This window comes from Lathyrus oleraceus, chromosome 2 (assembly GCF_024323335.1).
Source record: "Lathyrus oleraceus cultivar Zhongwan6 chromosome 2, CAAS_Psat_ZW6_1.0, whole genome shotgun sequence".
Taxonomy (NCBI): domain Eukaryota; kingdom Viridiplantae; phylum Streptophyta; class Magnoliopsida; order Fabales; family Fabaceae; genus Lathyrus; species Lathyrus oleraceus.
In genome coordinates this window covers 180,537,093-180,546,024 of record NC_066580.1, presented here as the reverse complement: position 1 = coordinate 180,546,024, position 8,932 = coordinate 180,537,093, and the positions used below count along the sequence as shown (strand labels likewise).

At 33.7% G+C, this 8,932-nt stretch overlaps 1 long non-coding RNA gene across 2 annotated transcripts; it reads right to left on the bottom strand.

Annotated features, from left to right (window-relative positions):
• Positions 1–1,556: 1,556 nt before the first annotated feature.
• On the bottom strand, positions 1,557–8,005 carry LOC127118769 (uncharacterized). 2 transcript variants are annotated; one of them, XR_007802334.1, is made up of 2 exons: positions 7,575–8,005; positions 1,557–1,870 (listed from the first exon to the last, which is right to left on the bottom strand). It is a non-coding gene; the product is annotated as an uncharacterized LOC127118769 (long non-coding RNA). The 2 variants fall into 2 exon arrangements; XR_007802335.1 differs by lacking the exon at positions 7,575–8,005 and adding an exon at positions 3,323–7,568.
• Between the last annotated feature and the right edge of the window lie 927 nt (positions 8,006–8,932).

The window sequence follows — 8,932 nt, the reverse complement described above, 5'->3', positions numbered from 1 at the left end:
ACCCTTTCAACAAACAAAACGAACAAATGTAACACGATTTATCCCAACATGAAAAAAAAAGAGAAAGCCCGCTAAGTCGAAGACTTGAAAACAAGTGACTTAGGAAAAAATTAGAGTATCTCGGTGGACTACAAACTCGAGAAATCAGTCTAGGCAAAATTAGGGAAAACAAAAATAAAAATAAAAATAAAGGATCAAAACGAATAATCCTCAGCAAGAACAAATTCATGTGACTATAAACAAAAAAAATATGGGTGAATGCCACTCCAAAGATCTCATTGGTTCCTTAATCATTCAAAATCCATTAGAAAAATGAAGGTTTGTGTCGAACTAACGGAACATATGACTAGAGAACATCAAGGAGAATGGGTGGGTTGAAATAAAGTTTGAGTCATAAATCCTTTATTCTGAAATCATGAACCAGGCCACGTTGCAACCCTCAAAAGACATAATTAAAGCAAGGTTAATTTCGAAAGCATACTACAGCAAAATCACATTAAAAATTACTCCTAAAGATTTTCTTATCATTTGTGTTGGTAGCAATATGGCATTCTAACCACTAATTCATTCACTAAATGTCACAACATCATTTTAGAGAAAAACATGGATTTCAAAATTGACATAAACATAACATTAGAATTATCATTTTCAAAATGAACACTTTTATTCATGAATAAGAACTTAACATCAAGAAAGTTTTTGTGTCGATCTATTTCCCCAACGCTTATCTGTGTCGATCTATTTCCCCAACAGAATGTTCCAGTCAATCTCCAGCAGATAAACCTACGAAGGTTTTTCTGTCATTATGTATCCTCCATTTTATATCCCCAATAAAAAGTCCCCATAACACACTTACCTTCCTTACATTACATCCACTATCAACAAAATTTTTTTTTGAATATTCTTGTATTTAATCCTCTTCTACCTTGAGTGCCCGAACAATAATCACCATTTGTGCATTCCGTTTGAAGATGATTAAATAGGGACAGCTGTCATACTCTAAAATTTTTCCTACTTTTTTAACTTTTCATATGGCCCATGGCTTATTTGATCTACATATCCACATGCCATAATCATCCATTATAACATATTCATTTTCAAATAAGCATCATTGGTCAAAGGTTTGTTATTCATGACACAAGTGTTTGATTGTTGACAAATAACTTGGGAAGCTCCACGGGCTAGGGTTCCTTTTATGGTGTTCTTAAGAATCAAGTCTAAGGTATCTTGGTGCTACATTCGACTGGTGATGAGCACCTCTCTTGGACTACATCATATCATTGAATTTGGTTATAGATTGCAAGTTTTACTTGGTCAACCATGAAAGAATGAAAGAATGACTTTGACTAACTAATCTCTTTATGGGCTTCTTCAATACACTAGTCCATTAGTTGTTTGGTTTGGATTCAAGGCAAGGCATTGCAAATCACAATTCATAAAAGATTCAATATTGATGTTCAAATTCAAGGGTCAAGAATTATTCAGAAGTCAATACAATATCAAATTCGAATGCATGTTTGGAAGGAAAAGGTTCTTACTTAAAACACAAGTTACAATTCATTTCAAACAAGCCATTTTTATTAAAAAATATCAAATCATATTACAAAGTCCAAAATCATGAAAATTACACAAAATTACACATTTTTTTACCTACAGTTGACTTTTTGGTCAAACAGTTAACCAAAGTCAACCACTAAATCCTAACCGTAATTCCTACAGTTTCTTCATTCAGAAGTTATCCCTATTCTTGTGAGTCTCCAAAGTCTTCAAGTTCTTCATGATTTTTTTTTGGACCAAACCCTTCATACCATGACTTGTTCAATATCCTCCTAACCAAAACCATACACATTGTACCATTCCATGCCAAGCCCTGCAAAATATATCATCCAATATCAGATGATAAGTTACAATTTATGCATTAGCACACAAGAAACCATGGCACCATTCACACACATGAATAGACACAGACAACCATTACAATTCATGCATAACCATACAAAAAAAACAAGGATAGCCAATTCTAATCCACAACATTCAATCCAAAGCACCTGAACTAATGCAGCAACCCAAAATGCTCCATACCAACTTAACAAAAACTACACATCAACTAACCCTTTTTAGCCAATGTTGTGTTGGTAATCGGTTAACCAAAGTAGACAACTGGTTACCCTTGCTTCCATGTTCAGTCAACCCAACTTCACTGCATCATTTCTTAACAGTTCAACATAGGCCAATTTACTTCATAACATTTCCACTCCCACAACACTTCCAAATTCACCCAATTAAGCCAAACAACCTAACTTCAATTTTATTCTAACATAACATACTAACATCAAACAATCGCCAACTCTCAAATTCAACTCAAGCAAATGCACTAACACTTGGTTAACAACTTCACTAACAGTTTCTGTTAATCGCACACCAATTCTCTTACATCAATTCATTTTCTATTCAAAAAAGCATAAACGGAAATTAACCTCCTTCTAACACTTCCAGCCTAACATTCTATCATCAAATTTCCACACTGAATAAATTCAAACATTCTAAATAGATTAACCAAACTGACATTTCAATGCTAACAATTTAATTTCTAACTGTCAACAACTTATCACTAACTACATAATTCTAACAAGCCACAACTAACTCTAACTTTCAGTTATATAATGCAACAATAACTAACCATTTCTCATATAATATAACTAAAAGCTCTACATTCCAACAGGTTAATTCTAACTCACCATAACACTAATTTAATAACAATTCAACTATCACTAACTGTAACTTTACTAACTTCACTAACTGTTTTTTCAAACTAACTCTAACAGTTCCTAACATAAAAAATTCACTAACATTGACTAATTCAAACTAACTAATTTCAAATTCAGTTTTACTTCTAACTAACACTTCAATCATAACTGCTATTAACATAATATGTAACAGTTTTACTAATATTAACTAACTTCCTCTTGAAATTCATTAACCATAACCGTGCCCTAACTTATAACTAACCCTGCCCGGATCATTTCCCTATTCAGGTGCATTGTCATCTATATAAATTCATTCACTCACCTTAAAGTATGAGGGATCATAATCTGAAAATTACACACTCACTGCAAATTCTCAATAACTCTCAATCTCTCCGATTTTTTCTATGTGCAACTTCCTTCATCATCAATCACGCTCAACGACTCCTCATCTCACATACAACTAAGAGAATGCAGAACAACATAATGATCATATTCAAATCCTACAAACTAATAGAATTAAAAGGAGGTGAAGAAGAATTGGTGAAACAAAAGAATTTTGAGTTCGAAGCACTTACTGGTTTATCTATGGACTTCTTGCTTCATCATCTTCATTCACAATGTTACCAAGGCCGCCTCCGCCTTGAAGATTGGTGTTGCATCCGATTTCATTCGCTTTTTTGTTAATTTCCATTACTGTGATGTAGCTTCTCTTTCAAGGAGACAAACACCTAAGGTTTGAGCTCCATTACATTCGCCATTTTCATTTAATTGTAGTTTTCATTTTTAGGGTTCTTGAATTCCCTAGCTTGATTTGGTGAAACGGTTAGGAATTCATAGAAATCGACTTGAGATTATGAGATATGGAGTAGAGGCGAGCAATTTGGGACAGGTTTAAGGTCACTTGGACCTCCGATGCTGCCAAAGACGATTTTCGACCCGGCAAAGTTGGTTCTCCAGTAAGGGATATGAGAGGAACGTGATTTGAATCTTGACACTTGAAGTGTGTTTGGGCTTCTAAAGCCCAATAATCCCCTCTCTTGGAAATTTGTTTGGGCTTCTAAAGCCCAATAAGCCCCCTCATATTTTCTTTTCACACCCTTACACAACCTCACACCTTCCTCTAGGTTTGCAAAAATACCTTGGGATTGCCTCTGCAGGCCCAACAATATTTTTGTTGAGTGCACCCTATTTCCAAGTTGCACCCCGCTACTGAAATTAAATTTACAAATAACCTTTGTGCCTCATATACATGGGTCAGCGCCCGTTTAATCAATTGTCCCCCCTACCTTTATTTTACACTTTTTTAATTGTTATTTTTTTATTCTTTTAGTTTTGTTGTCATTTTAGTTTCTATTTTTGTCTTTTTTTTTCTTTAACATTTTAATACACCTTATTAGTACAATTTTTTTAAATACATAAAAAGACACTTTTTCTCTACATTTTAGTCTTTTCTTTTAATACATATAATTACATTTTATTTCTTGTTAATAAATAATTTGAAAAATAAAAAATTGTTAATACTTAGATTTTAATTAGAATTTATGTAGATTTAGTTTTGAAAATAATTCAATCAAACTCCATTAATTTCTTTAGAAGTAGAATTTACGTTCAATTAAAAATCCATGTACTTGTAATTCATATCTTGATCACGTCCCCTTGATTAATTAGTTGATCAAAGTCATATTTGATTAATTAATTACTTGTTTATAACATGATTGTTTCCCTTATTCATTTAAGTGATCAAAAACCTCTTGATCACTTGATAGGATTAGACATCTATACTTTCACTACGCTGGATCTCTAGTCTCACTTCAACTTAAGACTACATACATGAAAATTTTGGAGACTCTAAACATCAAGATTGGATCGCTGCTTCATCATTCAAGCATAACAAAAGATATTCTTCTTCAACACATGTCAGTCATGATGTGAACTGAGCACCACGAGCCTTAAGCAAATGAGAAAAATGAAAGGATTATTCATATCATTGTTATGAGTATCTTTGTGTAAGGGGCGTAGGCCCAGTTATTTAAATCATTTGCCTCCTTTCATAGACTTTAGTGGAACATAAATCAAATGACTTTCAAGTCTTATTCCTCACAGACAACACTACAACCATCAACATCCATTACACTTGTCTCTTACACTTTCCTATTTGGACCAAACACACATTTTTCTTGGACATCCATAAATTCTTTGGGTTAATCACCTCATGGTTAAACACCCATCTCTGAACTAATATCTTCATGCATTGCTCAATTAAAAATCCATTTGCTTGTAATCCATATCTTGATCATGTCCTCCTGATTAATTAGTTGATCAAAGTTATATTTGATCAATTGATTACTTATCTATAACCTACTTATTTCACTTATCCAGTCAAGTGATCATAAGCCTCTTGATCACTTGATAGGATTAGACATCTATACTTTCACTACGTTGGATCTGAAGTCTCACTTCAACTCAAGACTGCATGCATGCAAACTTTAGAGACTCTGGACATCAAGACTGAATCACTTCCTCATCATTCAAGCACAACAAAAAAGATTCTTCTTCAACACTTATCATTCATAATGCAAATTATGCGCCATGATCCTTAAGCAACCGAGAAAAATGAAAGGGATTATTCCTATCCTTTTTTGAGTACATTTGGGCACATGGCGTATGCCTCGGTTATTCAAAGTAGTTGCCTCCGTTCATATACTTTAGTGCAACTGAAATCAAACGACTTTCGAGTCTAATTCCTCACAGACAACATTTCAACCATCAACATCTATTACACTTGTCTCTTACACTTGCTTCTTTGGGCCAAACACATATTTTTCTTGGACATCCATACATTCTTTAGGTTAATCACCTCATGGTTAAACACCCATCTTTGAACCAATATCTTCATGCATCGCCTTGTGGAGCTCCATGCTTTGGAAATTCTCTTTCTTGTAGGTCTTGATCCCTGGATCTAGGAAATATCCTACAATTCTGCATTGGCCAGACCATCTATTGGTTAATGTCACACACTCTTTGATTCAGACACATCTACCATATGGATTCAAAACACACCCTCTTGGTCCAAACAATACTTCCACAACTTCCTCATTCCACAACTCTCTTATACACTTCAAGTAAATGTCATTTTACAATTCAAGCAACCATTTTTCTTTTAAATTCAAGTCAAGCAACTTTTTTCTTTTCTTTTATCACATAAAGGTTTTCAAAACAATTTTCTTTCTTTACATCAAAGAACTGTTATAATATGTTCCTTAGCAGTAAAATAAAAAGCTTAGAGCATCCGAACAAGGATCAAAATCAGCTAACGTCTACACACTTCTAGGATACGATTATAAATGTTCCCTAAAATCAACCAACACATCCATATTTTCTACCATGAACTGCGGGGCTCTGATTTTCTCATTACACTATGAGAATACATGAGCACAAGGATTTGAATCCGTGGAAAGCATATTAATCAAAATGGTTCCCATTTAGTACAATGGGTGTGAGGGGTGCTAATACCTTCCCCTTGCATAACTGACTTCCTTACCCTTTTTCTCTTCCCCTGGATTTTATCTATATTTTCCTTTTCCTTTAGGAGTAAATAAAGTTTGGTGGTGACTCTATTGTATCTTCGAGCATGCGATCCACTCAGGTATTTTTTGCTGCGGAAAAAGTGGAAGCTAGCTCCTAAAGATATTTCTTTTAGTTTCTTTGTTTTAGCTTTGGTTATGCTCTAATATGTAAAACTGGGGAGCGTTTTCTTTGTTTCAGGTTGAGATTTCCGAGAGACAATGTATACAATCGTATTTTATGTTTTCGTGTGACAAGCATTGGGAGAAGACTTACGAATCAATGCTTTTTAATTATGAAATGAGATTTATTATGAGATTTAAATTGGTGTGTTTTAATTGAGTATTTCCGTTGTGATGATACCCTCATTAGAATATGCCTCAATAGACAAGTTTTCTCTCACTTGCACATCATCCATTTGAGTCACATGAAACAGATAAATAGATTAACTAAATTCAAACGTTCTAAATAGATTAACCTAACTAACTTTTCAATGCTTACAATTTAATTTCTAACCGTCGACAATTTATCACTAACTTGCATAATTTTGACAATTCACAACTAACTCTAATTGTCAGTTATATAATTCAACAATAACTAACCATTTCTCATAACATACAACTAACATCCCTACATTCCAACAAGTTAATCCTAACTCACCATAAGACTTATTCAATAACAATTCAACTATCACTAACTGTAACTTTACTAACTTAACTAACTGTTTTTTCAAGCTAATTCTAATAGTTCCTAACATTCAAAAATCACTAACATTGACTAATTCATCATGTCACTTAGAAAATATAGCCAAATTCAAAGTTATTTCTACTCCTAACTAACACTTCAATCCTAAACTGCTATCAACAGAATATGTAACAATGTTACTAACATTAACTAACTTCCTCTTGAGATTCGTTAACCATAATAGTGTCCTAAGTTGTAACTAGCCATGCCCGGATCATTGCCTCATTCAGTTGCATTATCATCTATATAAATTCACTCACTCACCTTCAAATATGAGGAACCACAATTTTAAAATCACACACTCACTGCAAATTCTCAATTGCTCTCAATCTCTCTAATTTTTTCTATCTGTAATTTCTTTCATCATCAATCACACTCAACCACTCCTCATCTCACACACAATGATGAGGATGCAGAGTAACAACACAATGATCATATTCAAATCCTACAGACTATAGCATTAGAAGAAGGAGAAAAATATTTGGTGACACGAGAGAATTTTGAGTTTGAAGCACTTACTAGTTTATCTCTGGACTTCTTGCTTCATCATCTTCGTTCTCAATGTTACCAAGTCCTCCTCCGCCTTGAAGGTTGGTGTTGCATCCGATTTAGTTCGCTTCTTGTTCAATTTTCGTTATCGTGATGTAGCTTCTCCTTCAAGGATCCAAACCCCTAAGGTTTTAGCTCCATTCCATTCTCTAATGTCATTTAATTGTAGTTTTCATTTTTAGGGTTCTTGAATTCCCTGGCCTGATTTGGTGAAACGGTTATAAATTTAGAGAAATTAACTTGAGATTATGAGATAGGGAGTGGAAGCGAGTAGGTTAGAATAAGTTTGAGGTCAATTGGACCGCTGCCGTTGTTAGAGGCGATTTCTCGCGCGGTAATGTAGGTTCTCCGATGAGGAATTTAAGAGGAACGTGATTTGAATCTTTAAACTTGAAGCGTGGTTTGTTATCTTCTGATCCATTTCCGCTCTCTTGGAAATTTGTTTGGGCTTCTGAAACCCAATAAGCCCCCTCATTTTTTGTTTTCACACCCTTACACAGCCTCACACCTCCCTCTGGTTTTGCAAAAAGATATTGGGCTTGCCTCTATAGGCCCAACGTTTTTTTTGCTCAGTATACCCTGTTTCCAAGCTTTACCCCACTACTGAAACTAACTTCACAAATCACCTTTGGGCTTCCTATATATGGGCCAGCATCTTGTTAATCAATTGTCCACCCCGTGCCTTTATTTTACACCCTTTTTTTTTAAATTGCTTTTTTTTTCTTTTAGTTTTTTTGTCTTTTTTTTTTCTTTTACATTTTAATACACCTTATTAGTAAATGGTTTTTAAATATGTAAAAAGAAACTTTTCTACATTTTATTCTTTTCTTTAAATACATAAAATTACATTTTATTTCTCATTTGAAAATAAAAAATGTTAATACTTAGATTTTAATTAGAATTTAAGTAAATTTAGTTTTAGAATTAATTCAATTAAATTCCATTACTTTCTTTTAAATTAGAATTTATGCTCCATTAAAAATCCATGTGCTTGTAATCCATATCTTGATCATATCCCCCTGATTAATTAGTTGATCAAAGTTATATTTGATCAATTGAGTACTTATCTGTAACTTGCTTGTTTCCCTTATCCAGTCAAGTGATCATAAGCCTCTTGATCACTTGATAGGATTAGACATTTATAATTTCACTACGTTGGATCTAAAATCTCTCTTCAACTCAAGACTGCATACATGCAAACTTTACAGACTCTGGACATCAAGACTGGATCACTGCCTCATCATTCAAGCACAACAAAAAAGATTCTTCTTTAACACTTATCAGTTATGATGAAAATTATACGCCATTTTCCTTAAGAAACAAATAAG